Source organism: Dipodomys ordii, unplaced genomic scaffold (assembly GCF_000151885.1).
Source record: "Dipodomys ordii isolate 6190 unplaced genomic scaffold, Dord_2.0 Scaffold7, whole genome shotgun sequence".
In the NCBI taxonomy this organism is placed as follows: Eukaryota; Metazoa; Chordata; class Mammalia; order Rodentia; family Heteromyidae; genus Dipodomys; species Dipodomys ordii.
Genome location: NW_012267223.1, coordinates 16,670,193 through 16,678,973, shown reverse-complemented (window position 1 = coordinate 16,678,973; position 8,781 = coordinate 16,670,193).

Sequence of the window (8,781 nt, the reverse complement as noted above, 5' to 3'; positions counted from 1 at the left end):
CCTTGCATGCCTGAGGCCCTGGGTTCGATTCCTCAGCACCACATAAGCAAAATGAAAAAAAAAAAAAAAAAAAGTCTGGTAATGTGGTTAGTGGTAGAGCACTTGCCTAGCAGCCTAGCATGCATGAAGCCCTGGGTTCCATTCCTCAGTATCACATAAACAGAAAAAGTTGGAAGTGTTGCTGTGGCTCAAGTTGTAGAGCACTAGCCTTGAGGACAGCCCAGGCCCTGAGTACAAGCCCCAAGACCGGCAATAAATAAATAAATAAATATAAAGGCTGGGTATCGGCCTATAATCATAGCTACTTGGGAGGCTGAGATCTAAGGATTGGGGTTCAAAGCCAGATCTGGCAGACAAATGCAAGAGATTTATTTCCAAGTAACTACCAAAACACTAGCTCAAGTGGAAAAATACCAGCCTTTATCTAAGAAGGTAAGTGAGAGCACAAAGTTGAGTTCAAGCTCCAGTACTGCTTTTTGTTAAAAAAAAAAAAAGGCAAATAAATATGCACAAAAAGGCATGTATGGGGCTGGGAAGGTGGCTCAGTGGTAGAGCGCTTGCCTTGCATGCCTGAGGCTCTGGGTTCGATTCCTCAGCACCACATAAGCTAAAAGAAAAAAGCCGGAGGTGGCGCTGTGGCTCAAGTGGTAGAGTGCTAGCCTTGAGCTGAAGAGCTGAGGGACAGCGCCCAGGCCCAGAGTCAAAGCCTCACGACCGGACCCAAAAAAAAAAAAAAAAGGCATGTATAGGAATAAACATGTTATATGTAACTGTTCAAAACTGAAAAATAACAAGTGTTCTTTAGTAGGTAATGGATAAGTAAATTATAGATCCATACTATATAAACTCTAACAGCCAAAGAACTGATATGGAGCTAAGGATGAAGTTGAAAACAGGGGAGGTGATTCAAAATCTCAAATAATTACTTAGTAATATCCCTATTATGTCCCAGACTCATCCCAGGGCAGCCAGGTAGCTTTCCTTAGTTACCCACATAGAAAAGAAATCTGTTTTCTGAAGAAATTCAACCTGAGATCTTAGGCTAGGAACAAAACCAGGCCAGGAGAAATTCAAATGGAAAAAGAGGTATTAACTGATAGTCTAAAAACCAAACAGTAATATTGACAATGCCCTTCCAGTTTCTGACCTCATGCAGCTTCCCATAACGTATATAACTGGACTTATCTACCACTCCATCAACCACCCCACAATGAGACTGTCCTCTGGAAGAACTCAAATGTCTGTAAGATGATGGGCTACAGAAACCTGAGTTCCCAGCAGGCAGCAAAATACATTCTGGCATACAAAGCTTCCGGTCCTCTTTTTTTTTTTTTAGCAACCTCAATTTTAAAGCATGAAAGAGATAATTAAAGGTTATCAGAAACTACAACTTGAAAAAGAAAGCCGAAAACAATCTGGGGGTCAAAGGAACTTTCACAATCTGTAATCTATTCTTTTTGTTACTCTTCATCACAACATAAACTTCAAGAAAACTCATGCTACCTTCTTCATCTGTTTTGTTTGTGACTACATCACCAGAGCCTAAAACAGTGTCTTGTTCAATAAGTATTAGTTCTTTCTCAGCAACTGTGTCTATCTATTAAATAGCTGACTATTTTTGAATGGGATAGGGTAGAACTAGAGAAATATGAAATTCCTTCCAGTCACTTTTTTAAAAAAGGCAGAAAGAGTAAATGAAATTTGAAAGGCAAGAACAGAGCTAGGAAGAAGGTAAGTTTGGCCAAGTACATTATATGAACATGAACATATGGAAATACAATAAAATTATTTTTTTGTCTGAACTTCAAAAGGTAAAATTCTTGCCCAGAGCTGGTGGCTCACACCTGTAACACTAGCAACTCAGGAGGCTGAATCTGAGAATCATTGTTAGAGGCCAACTGACAAAACCTCAAAACCACCGAAAATAAAAACAAACCAAAAACAAACAAAAAAAAAAACCTACCCAAAGTAGAGCCCTAGCCTTAAGCAAAAATATCCTGGATTTGGGGCTGGGAAGGTGGCTCAATAGTAGACTCAGCACCACATAAGCAAAAAGAAAAAAGCCGGAAGTGGCACTGTGGCTCAAGTGGTAGAGCGCTAGCCTTGAGCTGAAGAGCTGAGGGACAGCGCCCAGGCCCAGAGTTCAGGCCCCACGACCGGACCCCCCAAAAAAAATATCCTGGGTTCAAGATCCAGTGTATGGGGGGGATAATCTCATATAAAATCTTTTATATATATATATATATATATAATCATATATATATATAACCTTTTATATACATATATATAAAAGAAAAACAAAAGACAGTGATGCCGGTCCTAGAGCTGGTGGCTCACACCTATAATCCCAGCTACTCAGGGAGGCTGAGATTTGAGGATTGAGGAATGAAATTCAAAGCCAGTCTAGGTAGGAAAGTTTGTGAGACGTTCCAATTAAGCACCCAAAAGCCTGTAAGTAGAGCTGTCTGTGGCTCAATTGGTAAAAGTTAGCCTTGAACTCTGAACTTGCACCAAAACAAAACCAAAAACAAGTTGTATTTGTTTAATATGCTCAAAGGAATTCAATCTTCTATACTGCAAAAATAAATGAATGAGGGGCTGGGAAGGTTGCTCAGTGGTAGAGTGCTTGCCTTGCATACATGAGGCCCTGAGTTTGATCCTTCAACACCACATAAGCAGAAAAGGCCAGAAGTGGCACTGTGGCTCAAGTGATAGAGGACTGACAGAGACACAAAGAGACACACAGACAGACAGACAGACAGACAGAGACACACACACACACACACACACACACACACACACACACATTTGTTTTAGCTGGATGTCAGTGGCTCACACCTGTAATATTAGCTACTCAGAAGGCTGAGATTTGAGGATCATGGTTCAAAGCCCAGGGCAAGAAAGTGTGTAAGCCTTTTAACTCCAATCAAGTATATATATATATATATATTTTTTTTTTTTTAAAGCCAAAAGTGAAGCAATGGCTCAAGTGGTAGAGCACTAGCCTTGAGCAAAAGAAGCTTAGAGACAACACCAGGACCAGTAGAGAGAAAGAGAGAGAAAGAGAAAAGAGAAAAAGAGAGAGAGAGACAGAACAGACAGACAGAGACACAGAGAGATAGAGAAACAGAGAGATGGAGAGAAAGAGGAAGGAAGGAAGGAAGGAAGGAAGGAAGGAGGGAAGGAGGGAGGGAGGGGGGAGGGGGAAGAGGGAGGAAGGGAGGAAGGGAGGGAGGGAGGAGGGAAGGAGGGAAGGAGGAAAAAAATTAAGATTTATATTTGGAAATTTTCAAATGTAAATAATACAATGGATAGATGGAAGCATGTTCTCATTTCTTAGGAGATAACTGTTAAATACTGAATGGTAAAATGTTGTATTTGCAATTTACTTTGAAATGGTTCCAAAAATGTGTATGGCTGGAAGGATGGCTAGAGTGGCAAACTGGCAAGTGAAGAGGCCTTGAATTCAAACCTCAGTACCACCAAAAGAAAAAAAAATGTGTGTACACTTGTATGGGGGTATAGAACAGCCCGATAAACAGATAAATAAAGCTACTACTGAATCTAGACTGTGGATAGTCATCTGACTATCATCATCTATCAACATATTTTTTTTGCTTTGTGTGCCAGTCCAGGGATTTGAACTCAGGGCCTGGGCACTGTCTGAACTATTTTGCTCAAGGCTTGAACTCTACCAATTGAGCCACAGCTCCACTTCCAGCTTTTTTCTGGTTAACTGTAATGGAGATAAGAGTCTCATGGACATTCCTGCTTGGGCTGGCTTTGAATCACAATCCTTCAATCTCAGCCTCCTGAGTAGCTATGTTGGTCTTAAACTTGCCATGTAGACTGGGCTGATCTTTTTTGTTGTTGTTGTTGTTGGTAGTGGGGCTTGAACTCTGGACCTGGCCACTGTCCCTGAGCTCTTCAGCTCAAGGCTAGCACTCTACCATGTGAGCTACAATGCCACTTCTGGTTTTCTGGCAGTTTACTGCAGAAAAGAGTTTCACAGACTTTCCTGCCCGGGCTGCTTTGAACCATGATCCTCAGATCTCAGCCTCCTGAGTAGCTAGGATTACAGGTGTGAGCCACTGGTGCCCGGCGCCCGGCTGACTGGACTGATGTTAAAGTCTCAATATCCTCGCCTAATTTCTGGAGTGCTAGGATTACTAACATGAACCACTAGCCCTAGTTTTTTATTTCTTTTCTCCCTCTCACTCCCCTCTCCCCCCCCCCTCTTTTGCCAGCCCTAGGGTTTGAACTCTGAGCCTGGGCTCTGTTCCTGAGCTTCTTTTGCTCAAGGCTAAGAACTCTACCACTTGAGCCCAGAGCCACTTCCAGCTTTTTCTGAGTAGTTTGAGGTAAGAATTTCATGGACCTTCCTACCCTAGCTGGCTTTGAATCCCAATCCTCAGATCTTAGCCTCCTATAGCTAGAATTACAGGTGTGAGCTATTGGTACCTGGCCCCAAGATTTCTTTTATGAATAACTAAGAGCTACAGTATTGGGGGTGGAAGAGAATACTGAATGTCAATGCCATATATATAGTTCCATGTTTATATACTTCTTTTTGTGTGCCTGTGCTGGTCCTGGGCTTGAACTCAGGGCCTGTGCACTGTCCCTGAGTTTTTTTGCTCAAGACTAGCACTCTATCACTTGAGCCACAGCTCCACTCTGGCCTTTTTTGGTAGTTAATTGGAGATAAGAGTTTCAAGGGCTTTCTTGCTGGGTGTAGTTCAAACCAAGATCATTAGATCTCAGCCTGCTGAGAAGCTAGGGTTACAGGTGTAAGCCACCAGAGGCCAGCATGTTTATACACTTATAACAAAATAATCAGATTAACAATCTAAGTAAAGTAATTCTGTAAGTGCTTTAACTGCTGATTCACTGAGGGAAACCTAATATACAATAATTCTTAATTGTATTTCTCATCTCTAATCATTCTATTTTCCTAAGCAACAAAATACAAAAAGAAAGCAGTCAGGGGTGGGAAGGTGGCTCAGTTGTAGAGCACTTGCCTTGCATGCATGAGGCCCTGGGTTCGATTCCTCAGCACCACATGAGCAAAAAAAAAGCTGGAAGTGGTGCTGTGGCTCAAGTGGTAGAGCGCTAGCCTTGAGCTGAAGAGCTGAGGGACAGTACCCAGGCTGAGTTCAGGCCCCACGACTGGTCCCCTCCCCCCAAAAAAAGAAAGCAATCAAAAAAAAAATCACAAAACATTGTTCCTAGAAAGATATTCTATGTTTTTGTACAAAAAAAAAAAGATGAAGACTAATATATCTTCATTTTTTGTGCAAGCTCCCTTTACCCAGTGATACTAAACAAACTCTCCCTTTGAAGATAATAGTGATAAGGGCCACAAAATTACTTGCAGCCAAATTTCTAAGAAAAAGAGTTAAATTGTGTGCCTACTTCCAGAATAAAACAACAAACCTCCCCCCCGCCTTCCTTCCAGGAACATTCTATTTAAAATTAAAGGAGGGCTGGGAATGTGGCTTAGTGTTAGAGTGCTTGCCTAGCATGCATTAAGCACTGGATTCAATTCCTCAGTACCACATAAACAGAAAAATCCAGAAGTGGTGCTGTGGTTCAAGTAGTGGACTGCTAGCCTTTAGCAAAAGAAACTCAAGGACAGTTCCTAGGCCCTGAGTTCCAGGACTGGCAAAATGAAAATAAAAAATTAGGGCTGGAAAGGTGGCCCAGTGGTAGAGTGCTTGCCTTGCATGCATGAGGCCCTGGGGTGGATTCCTAAGTACCAAATAAGCAGAAAAGGCCAGAAGTGGTGCTGTGGCTCAAGTTGTAGAGTGCTAGCCTTGAGCTGAAGAGCTGAGGGACAGTGCCCGGGCCCAGAGTTCAGGCCCCAAGACCAGAAAAAAAAAAAAAATTAAAGGAAATCACCAGGCTCCAGTGGCTCATACCTATAATCCTAGCTACTCAGGAGGCTAAGACCTGAGGATTGTGGTTTGAAGCCAGCTCAGGCAGGAATGTCCATGAGACTCTTCTCTCCAATTAACCAGAAAAAAAGTTAGAATTGGAACCGGTAGAGTGCTAGCCTTGAGTAGAAGACCTCTGGGACAACACCCAGCACTGAGTTCAAGCCCAGTGACCAGCACACACATGAAAAATTTAAAGCAAATCATGTCATTTTTTTTTTTTGAGTCCAGTTGTGGGGCCTGGGCTCTCTCCCTCAGCTCTTCAGCTCAAGGCTAGCGCTCTACCATTTGAGCCACAGCGCCACTTCTGGCTTTTTTCTTTTTGCTTATGTGGTGCTGAGGAATCGAACGCAGGGCCTCAGGCATGCAGGGCAAGCGTTCTACCACTGAGCCCAGCCCCCATGTCTTTTTTTTTCCCAAGTGAGTCTCACCATGTCTCCCAGTTGAGATCTTCTGCTTCAGCCTCGCTGGTGCTGGAATTATAGTCATACACCCAGGTATAGAATATAGGACTAGAATTTAGCTGGTGTGATGAGGGAAGGCTTGTATCCCAGTACTTGGGAGGCCGATGCAGAAAGATTGTTAGTTTAAAGGTAACCTAGCCTATATAGTTGTTTCTAGAACAGCTTAGGCCCATAACAAGACCCTATCTCAAGCCCCTATCGTATAACTTGTACAAACAAAAGTATTAAAAAAAAAAACACTAATAGGCCAGGCACTAGTGGCTCAAGCCTGTAAATCCTGGCTACTCAGGAGGCTGAGATATGAGGACAGAGGTTCAAAAAAAAGTCCAGCAAGGAAGGTCTATGAGACTCCTCAATTAACCAACAAAAAGCCCCAAGTGACTTAAGTGGTAGACGGATAACCTTAAGCAACCTTGTCCTTGAGTTCAAGCCCTAGGACCCTCACCAATAAATAAATAAAGCAAATCTGGAAAGAAAGGAATGGAGAAGAGGGAAAGGAAAGGAGGGGGAGGAGGCCAATCAGGTAAATATCAGAGAAAAGCACTACATGGCAAGGGAGCAACCTGAGCAAAGGTATCCCACAGGGCTTAAGTAATGGAAAAACTATGGCAGGGAGCATACATGAGATAGTGGTGGGTGGAAGGATGGATAATATTTTGATTAACACTTAAAACTGGTACAATTCTACTTTAAAAAAAAAAAAAACAGCGCTACTTCACATATGTGTTTTTGGGTTTTTTTTTTGTGTGTGTGTGTTTTTTTTTTTTTTTGCTGGTTGTGGGACCTGAACTCTGGGCCTGGACGCTGTCCCTCAGCTCTTCAGCTCAAGGCTAGTGCTCTACCACTTGAGCCACAGTGCCACTTCCGGCTTTTTTTCTTTTTGTTAATGTGGTGCTGAGGAATCAAACCCAGGGCCTCATGCATGCAAGGCAAGCGCTCTACCACTGAGCCACGTTCCTAGTCCCTGTGTTTTGGTTTGTTGCTTGGTGAGATTACTGTTTGTTTTCTAGTGGTGGTTATTTTTTGCAGTACTGAATAACGATTGAACACAAGACCACTAGAATGCTAGATAGGTACTCTACCTCTAGGCTACATCTTCAGTCCCTAGGATGCTTTTAAAGAACTACTAATACAGTAAACTAACTCCACACACAAAAAAAATTCAAATTAAAGCACAGAGTATATTCAAGTTATACTACCATTATAATAAAGTTTACATTTCACCTCCTCACCGACAATTTCTACAAGCAAGAGATTATAGCACCTCACAGGCTCCTAAAACATTCTCATCAACTATATTACCCTCCTAAATTTCTATAAAGGTGTTCAGAATCTACTTTGCACTCTTGTGATGGATAATTTCCACACTTTCAAATTACTTTTGCTGATAATACTCTCTCTGAGGCACTTCTGCTATAATAGTAGACCCTTGGTCCTTATGTTAAAGGCATAAACACTCTAGAATTTACTCCCACTTACAAGTACAGGAAAAGCTTGGTTTATGAATTCACATGAACACTGACAATGAAGGTGTTTTATACTTGAAGTTAGGAGGTTGGTTCATCAAGAATTACATCCATGTTCTCAACTCCTAGGTCATAACCAAATGTTTAACTTTAAAAAAATTTTATAGATGTGACTGAAAGAGTATAAACTATAAAGAAACCTATTTCTAAAAAGTTGTTTACTTAAGGAACTAATATAAAACTTAGAGGCTAGCAGTTAGTTTTCTGATTCTATAACTTGTGGCAGACAGTTTTATGGACACATGTAACTTTGGCATTTTGCCCATATTTATGTACACTGATGGGAGTGTAAGAGGCTTTATTTTTTTAACACCTGAGGTGATAGATCAGGCCAGGCCTACTTCTCACCTGTGTGCTTACATGGTTAATTTCCCAGTCTCTTCCATGCAGATGCACATACTGGAAAGGGCCTGTATGATCATGAACAAGTGACAAGCCATCATAAAAACAGTACGTGACCTCTGTTCTGTAAACAGTATTAATAACCTGTGCAGGTTGTGATCTTTGTTTTCCAACATTCCCCCCTCATATGCCTATACTCTGGAAATAGTTAATTATGTTTGGAAAACTCGATGACATTCCTTCTGTGACCACAAATAGGTCACAAAATCAGAACTAAAACTCATCACTCATAACAAGCTAAAACCAAGGAAGAAAAGGTACCTAGATGGCAAAGGTACCTGTGACAAAGCAAAAATAAAAGTTCAAATGGAGGCTGGGAAGGTGGCTCAGTGGTAGAGTGTTTGCCTTGCATGCATGGGGCACTGGGTTCAATTCCTCAGCACCACATAAGCAGAAAAAGCCAGAAGTGGCGCTGTGGCTCAAGTGGTAGAGTGCTAGCCTTGAGCTGAAGAGCTG